The 22,008-nt window shown below is 54.3% G+C and overlaps 2 long non-coding RNA genes across 6 annotated transcripts; one reads left to right on the forward strand and one right to left on the reverse strand.

Annotated features, from left to right (window-relative positions):
* Nucleotides 1–4,094: 4,094 nt before the first annotated feature.
* Nucleotides 4,095–9,939, forward strand: LOC138061492 (uncharacterized). Of its 5 annotated transcripts, none has more exons than XR_011135290.1 (4): nucleotides 4,095–4,220; nucleotides 5,001–5,141; nucleotides 6,148–6,839; nucleotides 8,646–9,939. It is a non-coding gene; the product is annotated as an uncharacterized lncRNA (long non-coding RNA). The 5 variants fall into 5 exon arrangements; XR_011135291.1 differs by having other exon boundaries at nucleotides 4,125–4,213; XR_011135289.1 differs by lacking the exon at nucleotides 4,095–4,220 and adding an exon at nucleotides 4,698–4,822.
* On the reverse strand, nucleotides 6,133–13,932 carry LOC138061493 (uncharacterized). Its single transcript, XR_011135292.1, has 3 exons — nucleotides 13,823–13,932; nucleotides 11,799–12,163; nucleotides 6,133–6,258 (listed from the first exon to the last, which is right to left on the reverse strand). It is a non-coding gene; the product is annotated as an uncharacterized lncRNA (long non-coding RNA).
* Nucleotides 13,933–22,008: the final 8,076 nt, after the last annotated feature.

Genomic DNA, 22,008 nt, shown 5'->3' on the forward strand with positions numbered 1-22,008 from the left:
ATTTGATGATAAAAAATACTACAATAATAGTTCCCTTTGGAAATTTTTTGAGCAAATGACCTCATAATAAATGAGACCACAGTAATATATTCTTTGTGTTCAGCACAATAACCGTTGGCATGACTTGGTGGCTACACAGGTTAAAAACAAGTAACTGATACCAAATATCCCAAAACTTTGCAACTACTGCTGTTCGTATTAACAATAACAATATCGACTACTGAAAATGATATTGCCTTTTTTTCTATTTAATTTAAAATACTCAAAAACATTCTCAGAAACAATCAAATCTGCAGAGTTTATTAATCTTCAAATTATATTTTGTATCTGAAATCTGGTTTCTAAATCTCAAATGTATTTGAGTAAGCAGCAATACTCATTTTATTGGCCCTCCCTCTTTTCAGGTTGCTCATGCTACCACAGTTTTGTGTGTGTGTGTGAGACCTTGCAAAAATGTTTAGGACACTTCCTGTAATTTCATACTCAGGCCTAGTTTTGAGAAACCAACTTGTTTTAACAGTTATTTCTTCTCTTTGAACTGTAAAATAAGAAGTTACTGGTGTAATAGCAGAAATTATAAGTGTGCCAAATCTCTTCCCTGGGGCAAAAAGGGAAACAAAAGTATTGCCTCAAAAAGACAAGCTATTGCAAGCTTGCTGTGTCCTCGCTTCCCTATATAGCTCTCTGTTCTCTAGCATGCTTCTGTAACCACTCGCTCTCAGGTTTCTATTAAAATTTTTAAATGATCTAGCAGCAGCTAATGATGTAAAATGAATATAGCAGAGCTAAGTGTGAGACTATACAGGAGGGGAAGGTGATTTTATTTTAAATAAAAGTGACTTCAGTCACTCATACCCATTCACATATAGATTTCATGCACTCAGTCTTTCACAGTTATTTTTCCATGTTCTCCTGCTCACAAGCACCAAGCTGTATATGTTTGACTAGTTTGACCAGGATCACTTGTAGTGACATGGAGGACACGTGATGCCAGTTTTGGGGTCATATTCATGTCTCCCAGATTCCTTTTGATGAGTGACCATTTGCTTATTCCGGATGTGCCTTCTGTAACCTTCAGTGACCCAGTTCTGTGAGTCACTAAGCAATATTGTTGATTTACTGCCTGTCCTTTTGTCCCCTCTTCTGGGAGTAGTTTTTCTTTTGTTTTAATCTGTTGTTTTTCCCAGTCATGTGTTTTGAGAATCTGAATGCAGATCTCAATGACCTGCTGGTGCCATCAACTCATGCCACTCTTTTGTCTCTTTTTTTCTTGTATTTTCTTCTTGTGCTTTCATACCAACATTTCTGCTCATAATTTATTTATTCCAACTTTAATGTTTCTATCACAAATCTCTGCATCAAGGAATTACCTCAGGTCCCGCAAATAAGCTAGACGAGGGAAGTATGTAGTGTCTCCAACAGCTGACAAGTTATAGAGAATATTCTGGGCTAAGTACTGTAACTATCATACTGAAATTGCCTTTGGAGGGACGTCTCTGCTGCTCATTCTGGCATAATAGGGTTTAATACCAATAGAAGTCCATCTGTGCAAAGTAATTCACTCACTTCTGTCATGAAAGGTACCTGTTTTTTTGGTGACTTTTTAGTGATCAAACTCAATGCTATGAACACATTTTTGAAGGAGGACAGTGTGATGAACCTTCTGCAATGACTGTAAATATATCACTGCTCCTTCATGTGCAATTGCTCCATTGAATCTTACCCAATAGTAACAACGATGCTATACAGGCTTTTGCAAGACAAGTTCCTGAATTTAGGAAGCACTAGCTTTGTGAGAAGTGCTGCACTGTTGTTTCACCTATAGACCTAGTTTTGTTTGAATAGTGGCCTACGGTTCCTGGCATTGTCAGGAGAGTCTCCTCCAGGACTTCAGTGCCTCCCTCCTCTTCACCTCTCCAGGAACAATCAGACATCCTCTAACAGGTGTTCATACTTTTTTTAAGGAAGAAAACCACTCTCTCTCTTCATCTTTTCTCCATCTCCATGGCCCTAAATGCACCCATCACATCATTTCATTACTTTCCTGTTTCGGTACTGCAGCCTTCATATCCCCTGACAACCACATACAGCCAGGTCCTATTGTAGGAAAGATTTGTGATTAATTCAGTTAAAACTGCATATACAAAGAAAATCTGACAAATGGTTGTAGTCAGAGAAGCATTATCTGCAGGGAATATAGAAAAGGTTTTTACCATTCATGGACAGTGCTGTCGTGGACAGACCTACAGAAGAAGAGGGGTGAAAGCGAAGTATCTGAGCCTTAAAAATCACCAGATGGGACAGGATTTAAGGTAACTTTGGGTATAACACACAATTAGCAGCACACTCAGAGATCCTTATAAAGTTACTATAATTGGGGAAAGAGAAAGCTGACAGAGGGAAAAGAAAGCTTTGTGTGAAATAAGGGTCCTTCCCATCAAACCTTAGTAACAGGGCTGCGTTTCTTGTAGCGGCGTATCCGTAACTTTTCTGGTATCAGCAGACCGCAATGGGAGGTACGGGAAAGGAATCAGGAACAGGGCTGGAACAAGGGACATAGCACTGCTTTCCCTAACCAGCTCCTTGCTTCCCTCGGGCGGTGACACCCCAGTACTGCAGCCGCTCGGCTCAGGCGGGCGCAGCTGCACCGCTCTGCTCCCTGCTGCTCCCAAGTGACGACAAACAGTACTGCAGCCCGGTGATTAACGCAGGCACAGTGCTGCCCTCGGGTGGTGACACCCCAGTACTGCAGCCAGCCGAGGAACGACTGCGAACTGGTTCGGATCTGCGCAGAGCTGCCCTCGGGCGATGGAATTCCACCGCTGCAGCAGGACGGCTCACCCCTGCGCAGCGCCGCCGCACTGCTCACGGCTGCCATAACCTGATTACAGATCAGAACTGCAGCCAGGCGGAAAACGCAGGAGCACTGCCCCCGACTCGCCCCATGAAGTCCTCGGGCGATGACAACGCAGTACTGCAGCCAGCGAGGGCGAACTGGGCTTCCCTGTGCTCCCTGCTGCCCTCGGGTGTCGACAGCGCAGTACTGCAGCCAGGGAGCGACCGCATGCGCGGTGATCCCGCCGTGCTCCCTGCTGCCCTCGCGTGTCGACAGCGCAGTACTGCAGCCAGGGAGCGAGCGCATGCGCGGTGATCCCGCCCTGCTCCCTGCTGCCCTCGGGTGTCGACAGAGCAGTACTGCAGCCAGGGAGCGAGCGCATGCGCGGTGATCCCGCCCTGCTCCCTGCTGCCCTCGGGTGTCGACAACGCAGTACTGCACCCGGGGAGCGAGCGCATGCGCGGTGATCCCGCCCTGCTCCCTGCTGCCCTCGGGTGTCGACAACGCAGTACTGCACCCGGGGAGCGAGCGCATGCGCGGTGATCCCGCCGTGCTCCCTGCTGCCCTCGGGTGTCGACAGCGCAGTACTGCACCCAGGGAGCGAGCGCATGCGCGGTGATCCCGCCCTGCTCCCTGCTGCCCTCGGGTGTCGACAGTGCAGTACTGCAGCCAGGGAGCGAGCGCATGCGCGGTGATCCCGCCGTGCTCCCTGCTGCCCTCGCGTGTCTACAGCGCAGTACTGCAGCCAGGGAGCGAGCGCATGCGCGGTGATCCCGCCCTGCTCCCTGCTGCCCTCGCGTGTCGACAACGCAGTACTGCAGCCAGGGAGCGAGCGCATGCGCGGTGATCCCGCCGTGCTCCCTGCTGCCCTCGGGTGTCGACAGAGCAGTACTGCAGCCAGGGAGCGAGCGCATGCGCGGTGATCCCGCCGTGCTCCCTGCTGCCCTCGGGTGTCGACAGTGCAGTACTGCAGCCAGGGAGCGAGCGCATGCGCGGTGATCCCGCCCTGCTCCCTGCTGCCCTCGGGTGTCGACAACGCAGTACTGCAGCCAGGGAGCGAGCGCATGCGCGGTGATCCCGCCCTGCTCCCTGCTGCCCTCGCGTGTCGACAACGCAGTACTGCAGCCAGGGAGCGAGCGCATGCGCGGTGATCCCGCCGTGCTCCCTGCTGCCCTCGGGTGTCGACAGCGCAGTACTGCCCCGGTAAGGCGCCCGCCTGCGCACTGGGTTCCCTGTGTTCACTGCTGCCCTCGGGTGTCCACACGCCACTTCTGCAGCCGCCACTGCCCTCGCCGGCACAGAAAGAATACTGCAGCCAGCCGGCGCACACCCGCGCAGTGCCGGTCGCCGTGTTGGCCGCTACTCTGCGGTGTTTCGGTAATGGGTAAGCGAAGGGGCCGTGCTCCTCGCCCCTTCCCCGTGCTCACAGACCCGTAACGCAGAGTGCTTTTCCGTACTGGTGCTTCCTGTTGTCGCGGGGACGGGCAGTGCCGCCTCGGTTCTGCTCCGCGGTGCCCTCACACCGGTGCAGCACCGGAGCCCGCTCGCTGATCCCCGCCGGGCTCTCGGGCACGGACCGAGTAGCCCCGGGGCGCCCGCCGCTGAGCGCGAGCCCCGCGGGACCGCGGCGGGGGCGGCGGGCTGCAGCCCCGCGCCGGGAACACGCGGGGGCGCCGTTCCCCGCCTGGCCCCCCTCCCGCTCCCCCCCTCGCCCCCTCCCCTTCCCTCCGTCCCTCCCACTCCCCTCCTCGCCCCTCCCCTCACCTCCCCTCCCGCTCGGGGCGGAGCCGGCGCATGCGCGGTGCTCGAGAGCCGGGCCCCCGGCGCTGCCGCGCCCCGTTCGCAATCGGCGCATGCGCGGCGGGCGGCGCATGCGCGGCGGCGGGGAGCAGCATGGCGGCGCGCAGAGACGGAGTTTTCGCTGGGGCGGGGGCGGCGGGTGAGGGCCGAGGCCGCCCGGAGTCGAGGATCTGGGGTCCCGGTGAGGCGAGCGCGTCGCTTCGTGTGGCCGCAGGCGTCGAGCGATCTCCTGTCCGCTGGGGCCGTCGCTGCGTGGAGGCGGAGGTGCGGGACGAGGTGTGGAGGGGCTCGGGCCCGGCGCCGCGCCGGCAGGGTCTGCCGGGAGCGCGGGTTTGACCGTCCCTTTCCGCTGTGTCTCCCTCAGGGCCCCAGTTCCTCCCCGGCGCGGCCGGGGCGGGCGCTCGCCCCTGCGGAGGCGGCCGTGAGGAGCGGGGAGGCTGACGGGCCCCGGAGCGGCGTCCGCGGGAGGACGGCTCCCGCTGTGCAGGCCTGCCCGAGGGTGCTGGTAAGTCACAAGGAAGTGTAAAAACACTGGACCGAACAGTTTTAAGGTCAATTTGAGCCAAGAACAATTAGTGCGACCCCAAGAATATTTACTCGAGAATTGTAGCTAGGGAAACAAGAAGTTGGATAGAAAAAAAAATAGTCTCAGGCACCCTGATGCCTCCCCAAGGCACGGACTGTGGGCCCCAGCCAACCTGGGCACCAACTGATGGAAACCCCCACTGAGCCTTGCTGAGTCCTCCCTCCTCTACAGCTGCCCCTAAATAGTACCTTGGTTTTAATAATTTAAAGTAATTTATTAATTTATGAATTAACAGATTAATTTGTAAAAGGTGTTCTAATACATATCGGGTGTGATCTGTGTCTCCCCCTTGGCTCCTTCCCACTTTAGAGAAGAGGGAATTTACAGCGCTTCTTGCTGAAGAATGTTGATGGGTGGATGCACAGATGACAAATGGATTTTTCTCTCTTTTCCTCACCACCGAGCCCTCTGTATGTGCAAGAGGACTTTCTAAGTGTGGCTGGTCTGAAATAATAGTGCTGTGCACAATGCTTAAGGAGAATATTAACATAGAATTGCAGGCTAAGGGATAACCTAAAAAACTAAAAGGCTCAGGAAAAAGCTAGGAGAACAGTGAGGGGCTATGGGAAGCCCCAGTGATGCTACAGGAAACAGCCTGGCTTTTAGGCACGTTCTCAGAGAAGGAGCAATGTCTTACTCCAGCCCATAGGCAATGGGTGCTATTAATTACCACCTGTAATTACCAAAAGTTCTGTAAAAGCAGAAGGGGCTAGAGATGATGCATAGCAGATTATGAACTATATGTAAAGTTGAAACAACAATCTTCTCTTAAAATAGAAACACGTTAGTCCTAAGTAATAGATGAACGTAGCTTTGAGTAACATGAAGAGAAGTGGTTAAGTCAGTCACCCTGAAAACCTTTGAGAAGTGGTCCAAAAATCTGGTACCCTCATGGCCTCATCAGTCTTTCGGGTTTGTTTGGTAGGGTGGCCCACTGAAGGGGGACACCTTGAAGAGAAGCAGCTAGACGTCATGATGCAGTTGTTCATTTTGGTCATCGCCTCTGAGGTAAGCATCCAAGTACAGGAGGGATAATCTAGGAGATGTATCAAAAAGGTAACAGGTTTGAAACAGGCAGGCAAATTAAGTGCTGTCATTCTTCCATGTAGTTAAAGACTGAGAGAATTGTTGGTTAAGCACGTGTATACAAGGGTTTGAGAAAGGATATTGAATGGTACAATAACAGTGAACCAGAATAAGGTTTCATGGAAGATGGCATAGGTGTGTATTAGGTGATGTGCCTGCCTGTCTAATAACCTAGCCCTAGTTGCTGTATGTTTTGTTACCAAACTGTTTACCCTGTAATGTATGATGCCAAGTGCTGTTATAGCACCTTTCCTTTAAGGAAAAGAAAATAAAAAAAGAACATGGTAAAGAGAAAAAGAACATGCACAAATGTAAGTGTTTCATTGAAGGTAAAATGCAAGTTTATCTGTTTGTTACAGAGATGGAAGCAATGTTAGCAAATGCTGACAAAGAGAAAAGATGGACAAGCAGTTTTTTGTGATTAATACCTAATGGACTGGATGAAACAGGGAAGCAAAAATGAAGCTTAATGGACCCTTAATATCATCAGAAACTGCTACAGAAGGAGGTGTTCCACTATGGGTAACTAAGGTAACTATTATAACAAATCCCTGTTATTTCTGTCTCCCGGGGGTGGCACTGAGGACTAAAGTAACCCATTCTTACCTTTTGGATATTGTTAACTGTATCTGCCTCAGTTTTGCTTTGGTTGTTATCTTATATCCGTATACAAAAAGGAAAAGATATAATACTTGTTAGAGTAATTGCCATGGCTGAAATTGAACAGACCAGGAAAACGTAAGCAAGCTGAAGTAATAAAATCAAATGGAACCAACTGAAAGCTGTCTCCATCTCCCCAAAAAGGAAACCCCATTCCTCCTGTTGAGGAAGGATCCCTAGGAATAGTGATCAGGATAACAGATCACCAACATATAACAGAAGGTCTGCATGTGTTACAAAAAGTATGCTGCATACATATTTCTTTGCATGTGACTTTATGTATCTATGAAGCATCATATTTTAAGAGCTACAAGACAGCAACTTATTATCTTAGGGGAATGATAGTCAAGTGACCAGAGTTCCCGAAGAGGAAGTGAGAGTGAGAGAGAAGTATCTGAATTGTAAAATTAAGAGGTGAATTTCAGGAAGGCTCAATTGGTGCAACCCCAGGTTCCTGATATGGCAATGGTATTTGGGGAAACAGGAATATAGTAGCTAGAAAAAAGGTTAAAGCCTTATGAAATTAAGACTCTTTCTTGTCAGTTCCAACTTTAGGGCAATTTTAGGAGGATTTAATTTCCTCCGGCAGTGTTAATATAACTTGCGTGGTATCAGCAGACCACGGTGGGAATTACGGGAAAGGAGTCAGGAATGGAGCTGGAACAAGGAACATGATGCTGCTTTCACTAAACTGAAAGAAGCGGCTGTAAAATCTCCTGCCCTCAAATTCCCAGGACAAGGCAAGCCTTTTTCAGTAAGGATTCCCACATCTACTGATTTCGTGGGAGCAGCGCTGCTGCAAAAGAGCAGTAGAGGGAAAGTGGGTGCCAGTGGCATCATCCTTACATCCCCTTTGAGGCCCGAACAGAAACTCTCTGGCTGTGAGAAAGACTGTTTAGAAGCAATCTGGGCTGTAACTGTCTTTGAGACTTTTACCTTTTATCAGCCCAGATGCAGCCCAATCTGCTCAATTCCCTCTAAACTAGCTCATGTCAGGGAAATAAATAGGCAGCAGAGTATCCTCTGTCTAAGTGGCACAGTGGGCACTGATCTTAACAAGGGGAGAGTTACAGTGCAAGTGTACCAAGAAGTGGATCATCTTCTGTGCATCTGAATTGAATGAGGGGTAGAGCGCGGTTGTGCCAAAAATGTGGACACAGAAGGCTTCTGAAAGATTAAGCTCTAGGAGCTACTTAGTCTAACTTCCCTTTCACAGCAACCCAAGTGTCCTCATGGCTTCCAAAAGGGGAGTTGGGGGAAGCGGTATTTGTGGCTTGCCTGTGCTCGTTTGCTTTGCTTGTGTGTATATTAGATCTGCTTTTGTGCATATAAACGGGTTTGTCTTATGATTTTCTGCAGAGCTCTGATTTTTTTTTTTTTGCTTTGCTTTATACTTTCAGAGGATGATGGATTTTACCGTGCCTCCATCAACAAGCGCTGGCTGACAAAGTTATAATGTCCCAGCGGAGACTCTTAGGCAAGACGGAGGAGTTCAGACACGCAGCCTGCCAGAAGAACGTCACCTGGGAGGGGTTGCTAGCCTTGAGCTATAGGCGCTGATGCATATGGCTCATTCTGGCAGACACGGAGGGGTTTTCTTTGGTGGCGGAAATTGTAGCTTGACTGTACACCCTATAGCGGCAGTATTTTTGTGTTTATAAATTGTGTTAATCTTAGGTATTCAGAACATCGGGGATCGACTACATGCTGCCATGAAGAACTACAGGCTACCGCTCTCAGACCTTTGTAAGTTACAGCGTGTCAAGAGCGGCCAGGAGAATCCAAATGCCAGTGGAAAGATTCTCTGCGTGGTCCTGCTGAAGAACTTCAGCTGTAGGAAGGTTGGCTGCATCCTCACTGGACTTGTGAGTAATAAGCCACAATTCATGGACCAGCCAAGGAGAGAGGGGAATAGTGGGCCCGTGGGTGCACCCTCGCTCTTGCAGACACAGACACTCTGGAGGTATAGGGATACAGGCAAGCAGGCCCACAAGTGGCCTCCACGTGCCTTTCGGTGTGACTGCGGGTCCTCCACACAGCAGTGCCCAAGTGGACTTTGGGCCCAGCGGTACACAGAGAGCTCTGCAACTCAGCAGGTGAGTGGAACTGGAGCGGGTTGAGGGCTGTTCCGGGCTGTCTGGATCCATCTGGTTCCACTCGCTGTCCCTCTGTCCAGTGCTCCATCTTTTTCTTTCTTTCCCCGTAGCTCTGTCCGATACCCCGTCCCTTTGTTTAGCTACTCATTGCCCTGCCCAGTTCCCCATCCCTCTGGTACTCTTTGCATCCCTCTGTCAATATCTTCCTCCCTCCGACTGGCTCCCTATCGCTCTGTCCAGCTCTCCATCATCCTTTTCCCCTCTCTGTCCCACTACCCGCCCGCTGTTCCTCTGTCCAGCTCCCCATCCCTCTGCTGCTCTTGTCTGTCTCTTTGTACCTTTCCAGCCTCTGTCCCCCTCTCCAGCCTTCTCTTTCTATTTCTGTCCCTCTGTTCAGCTCCCCATCCATCTATTTGTCTCCCTATCCCTCTTTTCCCCTCTTCTATCTCATCTCTCTGTCTGACTTCCCCTCTCTCTTTTTTTTCTCTCCACCTTTCTGGTTGGCTCTTCATCCTTCTCACTCTCTTCCCATTGGTCTGACTGGCTCCCTTTCCCTCTCTTCCAGTCCCCGTTCCTCTGTCTGGTTCTCCACCCTTCTCTTTTGCTTCCCGTCCGTCTGTCTGCTTCCCCTTCCCTCCTTTCCTCTCTTTATTCTTCTGTCCACTTCTACATCCCTCTTTTTCTCTCTTCTGCTCCCTGGTCCTCTGTCCAGCCCTCCACCTGTCTGGCCCTCTGTCCTCTTTTTCTCTTCCTTTGTCCAGGGCCCTGACCCTGGGGCTAGGTCTCTATCCTTCTCTTTCTTTTTCCATCTGTCAGCCAAGCTCTCTATCCCTCTTTTCTTCTGTTCTGCTCCCTGTCCCTCTGTCCAGCTGAAGGTTCATCATTCCTTTGTGTTTTGTCTGGTGTGGAAGGTGTCAAGAGGCAATTGGTGCTCAGCAGAGACGATCAGTAGCAACTAGAGGGTCCCATCAATCTGCCTGGTTCAGGTCATGTCAGATACCCCTGCAGTGACTCTATGTGCAGAGGCATGGGGCTGCGGATGTGCAGTGGGGGAGCACTAATGGGCCAAAGATGCTGTGGGGGGATGTGGTAGACATTAGCATGTGGTAGAGATTAGCAGAGGCTCTGAGTATTCGGGTGTTAGGACAGGTGCAGGTAGGGCAGGGTGTGCTAGGGCAGTCTGGAGCTGCTGTTGTCCGTCTTACACGTCAGCGCAGTCTGCAGTTACTGTGTCTTGTCTGCCTGTGCGCAGACAGGGCTGCTGCGCGGTGCAGTTGGAGTCGTGATTGTGTCGCTGGCATTGAGCCCTGTTTTCTGACTTTATGCAAACTGTTGTCTTCCCTACATCAGCCTTACTCTGCTCCTCTTCCAGGAGCCTGTGCTCAGCTCTGCTTTCCAACACGCTGTCACGTCACAGGGATTTCCAGCACGGTCTGTCTAACTTGGGCCACATGCTAGGCAGCCTGAACGAGTGAAGCAAAATCCTTCTTCTGTCATTGTCCAGGCCAGAGTCAGTTTCCCATCAGCTCAGTCTCCAGAGTTTGGAGTTTTTGGAGGCCTTAGTTTTTATCCTGCCTTGGCTGGACAGTGCTTTCTGAGAGTGTCCGTCAGCGGCACAGTTTCCCTGAGGAGGACCATCTACCGAAGGCTGGAGGTGGCCGAGTGCCTGAGCGAGCCTGACTGTATGTGAGGGCTGCCGTGACATCCTTGCGATAAAACGGAGCCTGAGAGAGTGACTGGAGCAGTGTAGAGGGTCAGTCATAATTGTGGGAATAGTTACGGGCCTTGGACTAGGGAGTAGTTCTAGGAGGGCTGTGCAGTTGCCTGGCCTCTCAGTAACTGTTCTGGCTTCTTTGCAGGTGCTGAAGCATAGTCTGGCAGTCGAAGGAGCGGTGTCACAGCTGGGAGCTCTGCGGAGATCTGTGGCTGGCCATGAAGGTTGCACTCTGACTTGCAGCGTGGACACAGCTAAGTCTTGGGGCTGCACTGTGTGTGTGCAGGGCTGGGAGGTGGAAGGTGGTTGTCCCCTAGGTGGTTGCTGGTGTCACTGGCTGTGGATGTTTGCCCATGGAACTGAGGGGACCAAAAATATTAATTGTCTGTAATGGAGTTGAATAAGCGCTTGCAATGTTTCAGGTAGGTTCAGTGGAAGTGCAGCTTACTGCAGTCCTGTGGAGCGATTCTTGCATGTGCTCACATTTGAATGGTGGCTAAGACCAAGCTTATAAACAGCAACTGTAACATGATTCTGATGCATATCTTCCTGTTCTGCTGTACTTCTAAATGAAGGGGAAACTTCTTAAGCTGTGGGCAAAACTTGCAAGCTCATGTGTACTTTGGTGTTTCTTGCTTAAAGCTGAGGGTTTGGAGTTTTTCACTTGAGGTTTATTGTTTAGTTTGTTGTTGAGGGTCTGTCACTCAGGGGCTATGGTTTATTACTTTATTTTGTGGGGTTGTCTTTATCAGTCAGGGTTTACAGTTCGCTGACTTAGCGATCAGGGCGCAGGATTTAAAATCCAACCTCATCCGTAAATTTTAAAGCAACCACTTGGGTTCCAAGATTTGCAGTTTGTCACTTAGGGTTCAGGGCTTACGCCTTACTGATAAATGACAAGGGCTGAATCCTTAGATAATAAACTGTAAGACCCAAAGCCTAAGCAGCAGGCTGCAAATCCCTTCTTTGGGGTTCCTAACCTTCCCCTGTTCCCAGCGTTCAGCTTTGCGCTGACCTGACCTGAGGTCTGGATTTGATAAGGCGCAGGCCCATCGCACTGAGAGTGGTGATGTGACAGGTGAGGTGAGAGCTGTGAAAGTGTCTTGCAGGGCTCTAGTCTGGGGTAGGGCAGTAGTGCAGACAGGCAGGATCAGAGATCAAAGATCCTCTCACCTGTCAGAGCTGAATCCTATCCCTGAAGGAAAAAGTAGAGGGGATAGGCTGTCAGCTACTCAGACGCCTGCCACGTCAAGGGCAGCAGCAGGAGCTGACCCTTCCCCAAAGGACCGACGAACGCTGGTGCAGAGATGACTCTTCAGGTGTCACAGGGTAAGGAGAAGCATGCTGGCACTGAGCTCCATGGCACTCTCTCTCAGGTGTTGCTTCTGTGCAGTAAAACAATAAACAGTTGCTTTACTCTTTGCGCTCGTGTCTGTGGTTTCTGCTGTCGCTTTGCCTGAAGATGATGCCCAGGGGAGGAGGTTACACATTGTGTCTGGGATTGGGAGCTGGTCCCCACATCCTTTGTACTTGGGGGTCCCTGCGGTTCCCAGGGACCCCAGTGCTGTTCACAGGGCTCGGGGTAACTTCCCTTGTATTGCCTCGACCCTTGGGGCTCTTGGTGGAGTTTTCCATTATTCTGGGGGCAGCCAGGGCCCCCCCCAGGGCCATGTGAAGTCCCCAGACTGCCCTCAGATTTGCTTTCAGCACTCCGCAATGTCCCTCATGTGTCGGTGGCGGGGGCCTGTGTGCCTGGTGCTGGGAGACAGTTTTCCTGGGGAAAGGGGGAGCCTGCAGGCACCTTGCCGTCAGCTGCATTGAGCCCTGTGACATGCCTTGTGGCCACTTTAGTGTGCACAAAGGCCCTTCACTTGAATTTTGGTTTGCCCAAGAGCCCTGCATTTGCCCTTTGGTGGTCCTCAGGACAGCTCAATTCACGTTTTGGGTTGCTGGCAAGCCCTCTGTGTGCTTTTCCGCGTGCCCTGGGGCCCGATGTTTGTTTTGCAGCACACTGCAAAGTTCCTTGTCCAGGGATCCAGGACAAGGATCCCTGGAAAGATCCAGAGGATCTTTATCCCCTGTCCCAGAGTTTTCTGGGTGATTTTTGGTGTGCCCCAGGGTCCTGCCTTTGCCTTTTGGTGCCCCCAGAGTCACTCTGTTTGCTCTATCATCACCTGGTAATTTTTTTTTTTTAACTTCTATTGCACCCAGAGGTCTCGATTTGTTCTCTTGTGCCCTGAATACTCCCTTTTCCTCTCTGTACAGCCCAGGGCTCTCCCTTCAGCTTTTAGCGAGCACCTCTCAGGCGCTGGGGTGCCTCTGCTGCCCTGGCAGCCCCAGCTGTCCCTGATGGGGCTGAGGGTAATTCCCTTCCCCTGGTTCCTGAGGGCTGCAGCTGTGGGCCCTGGGGCTGGAACAAGCCCCAGGTGGGGCTGGGGGCCACGGCAGGCATGCGCCGGGGCTGGGGCCGCAGTCGGGAGGAAGCTCGTGCAGGGGCCGGTCTGGGACAACGGAGCTGCCTCTGAGCACCGCCCGCCGGGACCGGCGCTGCGGCCGCACCGCGGAGGAGGTGAGCGGGGCCGGGGGGTGCGCGCGTCCCGGCAGACGGGAGCATCTCGGGCCAGCGGAAACTGCGCCGGGGATGGCGGTGCACCAGGGCGGTGGGGAAGAGCCGAGCACCGGGGCCGTGGGGAGTGGTCAGGAAGGGGGTGCGCTGGGGCTGGGGGGGAGGTAGGAGGGGGGCCAGGGCTGTGATGGGGCGAGGAGCGGAGAGAAAAGGGGGGCGCCAGGGCGAGGGTGGAACGAGAAAGGGGTTGCACCGGGGCTGGAGGAGGAAAGAAAAGGGGCGTCGGGGCAGCAGTGGTGCGGGGGGAGGGAGGACGGGGGGGCGTCGGGGCTGGCGGGGTTGGTTTATTGCGCGGTGGGAGTGGCGCGGGGGGTCCTGGGTCAGACCGGGACCGTGTCGGGGGGGGCGGGGGAAGGAGAGATCCCAGAGGAAGGCCTGGGAGAGTCGCAGTGGGGGCAGGGGCAGTGTCGGAGCTGACCCGGGGCCGGTCCGGCGGCGTCGGGGGAATCTCGGGCCGGGGTTGGGGATCGCGGGGCCCCTCTCCGGGCTCGGCGGCGTCCGGGTGTCAGGGGGCGGGAGGGTGGTTGGGACGGGAAGGAACTGAATCGCCCGAGGGTCAAGCTTCACAGAGCGCTGAGGACCGCGGCATGCCGGGAGCAGTAGTCTTCCGGCATGGGGTTTCCGGGCGGCCATGTTGTTTTGCGGGCCATGCCGGGAGGAGTAGTCTTCCGGCACGGGGTTTCCGGGCGGCCATGTTGTTTTGCGGGCCATGCCGGGAGCAGTAGTCTTCCGGCACGGGGCTTCCGGGCGGCCATGTTGTTTTGCGGGCCATGCCGGGAGGAGTAGTCTTCCGGCACGGGGCTTCCGGGCGGCCATGTTGGTTCGCCGTGCATGCCGGGAGGAGTAGTCTTCCGGCACGGGGCTTCCGGGCGGCCATGTTGGTTCGCTCTGCATACTGGGAGGAGTAGTCTTCCGGTACGGGGCTTCCGGGAGGCCATGTTGTTTCGCTCTGCCTGCCGGGAGCAGTAGTCTTCCGGCACGGGGCTTCCGGGAGGCCATGTTGCTTTGCGCGGTGTGCCGGGAGCAGTAGTCTTCCGGCACGGGACTTCCGGGAGGCCATGTTGTTTCGCTCTGCCTGCCGGGAGTAGTAAACTTCCGGCACTGAGCTTCCGGGAGGCCATTTTGTTTCGCTCTGCCTGCCGGGAGCAGTCGTCTTCCGGCAAGGGGCTTCCGGGCGGCCATGTTGTTTCACTCTGCATGCTGGGAGTAGTAAACTTCCGGCACTGAGCTTCCGGGCGGCCATGTTGCTTCGCTCTGCATGCCGGGAGGAGTAGTCTTCCAGCAGTAGCTTTCCCGGCGGCCATTTTAATCTGCAGGGCATGCTGGCAGGTGTTACCTTCCCCTGCTGGGCTTTTGGGAGACCATCTTGTGTCTCTCGAGGTGGCAGGAGGTGCAGCTGTCAGCGGGTTTCCCACCCGCTGGCCACGTTGTGTTCTGTGGCATACCAGGAGCTGTAGTTCCAGGTGTCTGTGCCTTCTCAGCCCTGCAGCATTGGCCCAGTGTCTCTGTTCCTCACTGGACATTTGCTGCTCCCAGGAGAGCGTCCATGGGTCACCGAGGCAGTGGAATTTCCCTGTCTTTCCCTGGTACAGGGCAGGAAGTATTTTCCATTTCTGGTGTGCCCAGACAGGGTTCTCCCCAGGGCCTGGGGATGTCCCTATTGTCCCTGGGGAGGGCAGGGAGAGTGTGAGGGGCCGTGGGGGCTCCTGATAGTCATAGCTTTGTTCAGGCTTGGGGCCAGGTAGGCAGCAACAACTATGAGGAGTGGTGGCGCTGGGAGGGAATGGTGCAAAGCTATCCTGTTTTGCAGCACAAGGAAACGCAACCAGCACTGTGGCTGTCCAAGGACCCTAAAAGAGCCGGAGAGACCCTGGAACAGCCGCAGGCACCCCACAGCAGCCCCAGGGACTGTGTCACTGCCTCCCAAGGTCACTGTGTTCAGCTACCTTTAACTGGGTGGAAAGAGCCTCCAGGAGCCCTGGGCACAGCTGCAGAGGATCCCCAGTTGCCTCTACATATTTTCTTTACAAACATGGGATCTCTTGGATGCCTTGCCGCTGCTTCTGTGTTGCTCAGTGCCTAGGTGTGCTATGTTCGCATCCACCCTCTGTGCTGCCCTCTGCTCTGTTAGAGCTGTTGGCCGGATCAAAAGGGGTGTGCGGCTAAGAGCTAGGCCAGGGGGTCTCAGCTGCCTGGTATAGGACAAATAGGAGGGGGAATGGGCAACAGGACATAAAAGTACATGTGGATGAGAAACAGGTGCTTTAGAGGACTAAGATGCAGGGGCAACTGACAGGAGTAGAAGTAGCAGGGGAAAAGGGTGATGAGGAAGATGTGTTGTTAGAGGCAGTACAGCGGAGAAGAGAGGGGGAAAAATGCTCCTATGATGAAATAAAAACTGTCCTGAAGAGATTTGCTTTTTGCCCTTCAGGTTATGACTCTACATGACTTCCTGAGAACTGTTCTGAGCACATGGTGTTGTAGGTCAAGACTGCCTGGGCAGTGATCCTCAAGTTGTCTGCCAAGACTACGCAACAGCTGACAGCTGCCTGCGGAATGAAAGCAAAGGCCTGCTTCTCAGAGGTAAGAGGCAAGGTCCAAGTGGAAGGATTATGGCAGGTGAGTTAATGTCCCAGAACCTTCAGTTTTCTGCCTCATCACCCCAGGACTCACCCGTTTGCTCCCTAGTTCCTTCAGGACCTATCCATTTGCCTTCAGGTGTGCTCCAAGACACTCCATTTGTTCTCCTGTCCCCTCGGAAGTCTTTGCTGCTTTCTAGTTCCTGCATGATTACTCTGCCATTTAGTGTCTGTGGGTCTTCTGGTAGCATCAAGACTCCTATGTTTGTTCTTTTGTCCTATTAAGTCCCCTCTCTCTTTCTTCTGGGTCCCTCAAAACCCCTCCATTTGCCATTAGTGCATCCCAGAGCCTTTGTTTTTCCCTGTAGTCCTCTCAGGATGCCTCTGTTTGCCCTCTGAGCCCCTTAGGGCCCACCTCACTGTCTCTTAGTCCCATCAGCAGCCCTCTGATTGCCACACGCTCCCCTCAGGAACCTTTGTTTGCCTTGAGGGCACTCCAGAACCCTGGGCGCTCATGGCACCCTTTCAGTGTGCCCTGAAGCCCTCCTTTTCTATTCATTGCACCACAGAGTCCTCTCTATGCCCTATCCCTATGACCCTTCTGTGTGCCCTCTATCCCATCAGGTCCCCTTTCCTTCCAGTCCCCTCAAGACTCCTCCATCTTCCTTTCTTTTACCTCAGAGCTCTCTGTGTTCTCTAGTCTGATCAAAATCAATCCATGTGGCATGTAGCCTCAAAACTGCTGGCCTTCATTGTGTTCCAGCATTGCCTAAATGCCCCCAAATCCCACCTGAGCTCCTCCTTGGGAGTTCTGTTTCTCTCAGATCCCTTTCTGTTCTCCTTCTTTGCCTCTTAGTGCATACTATAGCCCTCCATTTCCTTGCAGCCTGCCTTATGCCTTCTCAATTATCTTCTACTCCCTTCAGAACCCCCATGTTTGTTCTTCAAAGCACCCCAGAACCCTGTGTTCTCCTGTCGCGCTCCAGGGCCGTTTGCAACCTAGTCCCATCAGAACCAGTCCTTTTCCATTTTGGTGCACCCCAGTGCCCACTGTGTGCTGTCTCTTCCCCTCAGGACCCCGGCATCTAATCCCCACAGAAGGCCTCCTTTGGCCCTTGGGCTCCCTAACAACCCCTTCCTGAGCCCTTGATTTGAACTGGAGACATCCTTCTGACATGCCATCCTAGAACCCAATGAATGCCCTCTAATCTTCTCAAGACTCTTCCATTTTCTAATCTAGTTACCTCAAAACTGCTCCCAAAGCCTTCACTGTGCCCTAGAGGCCTCTCTTTGATGTCTAGTCCCCCTAGGCCTGCTCCAATCCTCTCAGAAGCCCTCCATTGTGCACCAGAGGCTCTCTTGGGTGTGTAGAGTCCTTAGGAGCCCTCTAGTACCCTCAGAACCCCTCCTGAGGCCTTTGTAGTGCCCCAGAGCCCTCTTGGGGTCCAGTAGCTCTCTTAGGACCTAATTCCTTCAGTACCCCTCCTTTGGCCTGCGTTGTACAGGAGCCCTCTGTTAGCCTTCTAGCTCTCAGGGGACCACTCCAGTCCCATCAGAACCCCTCCTTTTGCCTTCATTGTGCCCCCTTGCTTTTTTTTTTTTTTTTTTCTTTCTAGCCCACTTACAACCTCCCTAGTCTACTCTAGGTGTCTCTTTTGGCCAAAATTGTGTCCCGGAGCCCTCTTTTAGCCCTCCAGATCCCTTAGGACCTCTCTTTTCCCCCTCAGGATCCTTTAGGACCTTTGTTCCCAGAGGCTTCCTTTGATCATATAACCCCCTTATGACCCTTCTAGTGAACTCGGTACCCATCTTTTGGCCTTTCCTGTGCCCCAGAGAGCTCTATTGACCCTCTAGACCCACTAGAACCTTTCCAGTCACCCCTGAACCCCTCTAGAGGCCTTTATTATGCCACAGAGCTGTCTTTTGGCCCTCCTGACCCCTGAGTCTTTTTTTGGCAATGTTAGACCCCTGAGAATCCCTCTAGTGCACTCTGAATGACTCTTCCAAACTTCTTTCTGCCCCAGAACAGTCAGGCCCTTTGGACTCCTTAGGACCCCTGTAGTCCCCTTGGAACTGCCCTGTAGGATTTCGTTGTACCCCAGAGTTCTGTGTTAACCCTCTGGAGCCCTTAGCACCCCTCTAGGCTGCCCTACTCTCCACTTTGGCCTTGAATTTTGACCCACAGACCTCTGTTGGCCCTCTAGTCCCTTCAGAAACCTTCCAGAGGCATTTGTTACTCAGAACCAGTCCTCGGATGCTTGTTGTGCTCCAGAGCTGTCTTCTGGCCCTCCAGCACCTACAGGAGCCCGTTTATCTGCTCAGAACCCCTCCTCAGGTCTTCCTTGTTCCCTAGAGTCATTTTTCAGGGACATGGAGGCCCAAGCAGTCCTCTAGTGCGCTCTAGCCTACTCTTCCAACATTCTGTCAGCCCTAAAGCTGTATCTTGGCTCCTCAGGCCCCTTAGCACCACTCCAGGGCACTCTGGACCACTCTTTGTGTCTTCCTTGCTGCCCAGAGCTGTCTGCCAGCCCTCCGCTGGCAAATAGTTCCTTTGGCTAGGAACTGTCTAGTTGCCTCTGAAGCCCTCCTGAGGTCACCCTTGTTCCCCAGGTTTTCATTTGTTGGCCATCGGGTCTCCTCAGCATCCCTCTAGTGTGTTCTGGGCTACTCTTTTGGCCTGTCTTCTTCCCCGAGGCTGTATGTTGGCCCTCGAGACCCCTTAGGCCCCCTGGAGTCAACTCACAAACCCTCTGGAGCCCTGGGTTGGCCCTCCAGCCCCCTCAGCAGCCCTCTCTTCTGCTCTGGAGCCCCCTTTAGGCCACCTTCTTCTCACCACAGACATCTGCTGGCCCCCATAAACCCCTTGAAGGCCCCCTCCAGTGTGCTATGGCCTACTCTTGCCGCCTCCTTTGGGCCCCAGAGGTGTCTTTTGGACGTCCAGCCCCTTTAGCCCCCCTCTAGTCCCTTCAGAAGCCCTGGGGAGACCTTGGTTTGTCCTGGAGCCCCACTGTGGCCCTCCGGCCCTCCTAGCAGCCGAGTATATATCTAGTATACTCGACTCTTGAACCCAACGCTGTGCCCCAGAGTCCTCTTTAGGCCCTCCAGACCCCTTGGGACTGTTCTTGTTCCCCAGAGGCCGCCATGGAGGTCCTCCTTCTTCCCCAGAGTTGTCTTTTGGCTAGGCACACGCCTGGAGGGCCCCCTCTGGTGCCCTCGGGACTACTCTGGCAGGTTTCCCTCTGCCCCAGAGCTGGATCTTGGCTCCCTAGGCCCCTTCGCACTGCCCTAGAGCACTCCGCACCACTCTTTGGCTCTTCCTTGCTGCCCAGAGCTGTCCCTTGCTCGTGCCGAGCCCTCAGGAAAGGTCTAGGTGGCCCAGACCCCCTCCAGAGGTCTTCCTTCTCCCCCAGAGTCTCCTTTTGTCCTGGCACACGCCTTGAGGGTCCCCTCTGGTGCCCTCGGGACTACTCTGGCAGGTTTCCCTGTGCCCCAGAGCTGTCTTCGGCCCCCCCACAGCTCTTAGCACTGCTCTCTCCACCTCAGAGCCCCTGGGGAGACCTTTGGGGTGCCCCAGAGCTGTCTTTTGGCTCTCCAGACCCCTTAGGCACTGTCTAGGTGGCCCAGACCCCTTCCTCAGCTCCTCCTCCTTCCCTAGAGTGGGGTTTTGGGTCATGTGAACCCTTGAGGGCCCCCTCTGGTGCCCTCGGGACTACTCTGGCAGGTTTCCCTGTGCCCCAGAGCTGTGTAGGTGCCCCCCACAGCTCTTAGCACTGCTGTCTCCACCTCAGAGCCCCTGGGGAGACCTTTGGGGTGCCCCACAGCACTCTTTTGGCTCTCCAGACCCCTTAGGCACTGTCTAGGTGGCCCAGACCCCTCCTGAGCTCCTCCTCCTTCCCCAGAATGGGGTTTTGGGTCATGTAAACCCTTGAGGGCCCCCTCTGCTGCCCTCGGGACTACTGTGGCAGGTTTCCCTGTGCCCCAGAGCTGGATCTTGGCTCCCTAGGCCCCTTCGCACTGCTCTAGAGGGCTCCGCACCACTCTTTGGCTCTTCCTTGCTGCCCAGAGCTGTCCCTTGCTCGTGCCGAGCCCTCAGGAAAGGTCTAGGTGGCCCAGACCCCCTCCAGAGGTCTTCCTTTTCCCCCCAGAGTCTCCTTTTGTCCTGGCACACGCCTTGAGGGTCCCCTCTGCTGCCCTCGGGACTACTCTGGCAGGTTTCCCTGTGCCCCAGAGCTGTCTTCGGCCCCCCCACAGCTCTTAGCACTGCTTTATCCACCTCAGAGCCCCTGCGGAGACCTTTGGGGTGCCCCACAGCACTCTTTTGGCTCTCCAGACCCCTTAGACACTGTCTAGGTGGCCCAGACCCCTTCCTCAGCTCCTCCTCCTTCCCTAGAGTGGGGTTTTGGGTCATGTGAACCCTTGAGGGCCCCCTCTGGTGCCCTCGGGACTACTCTGGCAGGTTTCCCTGTGCCCCAGAGCTGTGTAGGTGCCCCCCACAGCTCTTAGCACTGCTCTCTCCACCTCAGAGCCCCTGGGGAGACCTTTGGGGTGCCCCAGAGGTGTCTTTTTGCCCTCCAGACCCCTTAGGCACTGTCTAGGTGGCCCAGAGCCCCTCCTCAGCTCCTCCTCCTTCCCCAGAGTGGTCTTTTGGCTAGGCACACGCCTTGAGGGCCCCCTCTGGTGCCCTCGGGACTACTCTGGCAGGTTTCCCTGTGCCCCAGAGCTGTCTTCGGCCCCCCCACAGCTCTTAGCACTGCTGTCTCCACCTCAGAGCCCCTGGGCAGACTTTTGGGGTGCCCCACAGCACTCTTTTGGCCCTCCGGACCCCTCAGGAACGGTCTAGGTGGCCCAGACCCCCTCCTCAGCTCCTCCTCCTTCCCTAGAGTGGGGTTTTGGGTCATGCAAACCCTTGAGGGCCCCCTCTGGTGCCCTTGGGACTACTCTGGCAGGTTTCCCTCTGCCCCAGAGCTGTGTAGGTGCCCCCCACAGCTCTTAGCACTGCTGTTTCCACCTCAGAGCCCCTGCGGAGACCACAGCACTGTTTTGGCCCTCCGGACCCCTTAGGCACTGTCTAGGTGGCCCAGACGCCGTCCTCAGCTCCTCCTCCTTACCCAGAGTTGTCTTTTGGCTAGGCACACGCCTTGAGGGCCCCCTCTGGTGCCCTCGGGACTACTCTGGCAGGTTTCCCTCTGCCCCAGAGCTGGATCTTGGCTCCCTAGGCCCCTTCGCACTGCTCTAGAGGGCTCCGCAGCACTCTTTGGCTCTTCCTTGCTGCCCAGAGCTGTCCCTTGCTCCTGCCGAGCCCTCAGGAAAGGTCTAGGTGGCCCAGACCCCCTCCAGAGGTCTTCCTTTTCCCCCAGAGTCTCCTTTTGTCCTGGCACACGCCTTGAGGGTCCCCTCTGGTGCCTTCGGGACTACTCTGGCAGGTTTCCCTGTGCCCCAGAGCTGTCTTCGGCCCCCCCACAGCTCTTAGCACTGCTTTATCCACCTCAGAGCCCCTGGGGAGACCTTTGGGGTGCCCCACAGCACTCTTTTGGCTCTCCAGACCCCTTAGACACTGTCTAGGTGGCCCAGACCCCTTCCTCAGCTCCTCCTCCTTCCCTAGAGTGGGGTTTTGGGTCATGTGAACCCTTGAGGGCCCCCTCTGGTGCCCTCGGGACTACTCTGGCAGGTTTCCCTGTGCCCCAGAGCTGTGTAGGTGCCCCCCACAGCTCTTAGCACTGCTCTCTCCACCTCAGAGCCCCTGGGGAGACCTTTGGGGTGCCCCAGAGCTGTCTTTTTGCCCCCCAGACCCCTTAGGCACTGTCTAGGTGGCCCAGACCCCTCCTCAGCTCCTCCTCCTTCCCCAGAATGGGGTTTTGGGTCATGTAAACCCTTGAGGGCCCCCTCTGGTGCCCTCGGGACTACTGTGGCAGGTTTCCCTCTGCCCCAGAGCTGGATCTTGGCTCCCTAGGCCCCTTCGCACTGCTCTAGAGTACTCCACACCACTCTCTGGCTCTTCCTTGCTGCCCAGAGCTGTCCCTTGCTC

Source organism: Struthio camelus, chromosome 18 (genome assembly GCF_040807025.1).
Source record: "Struthio camelus isolate bStrCam1 chromosome 18, bStrCam1.hap1, whole genome shotgun sequence".
Classification (NCBI taxonomy): Eukaryota; Metazoa; Chordata; class Aves; order Struthioniformes; family Struthionidae; genus Struthio; species Struthio camelus.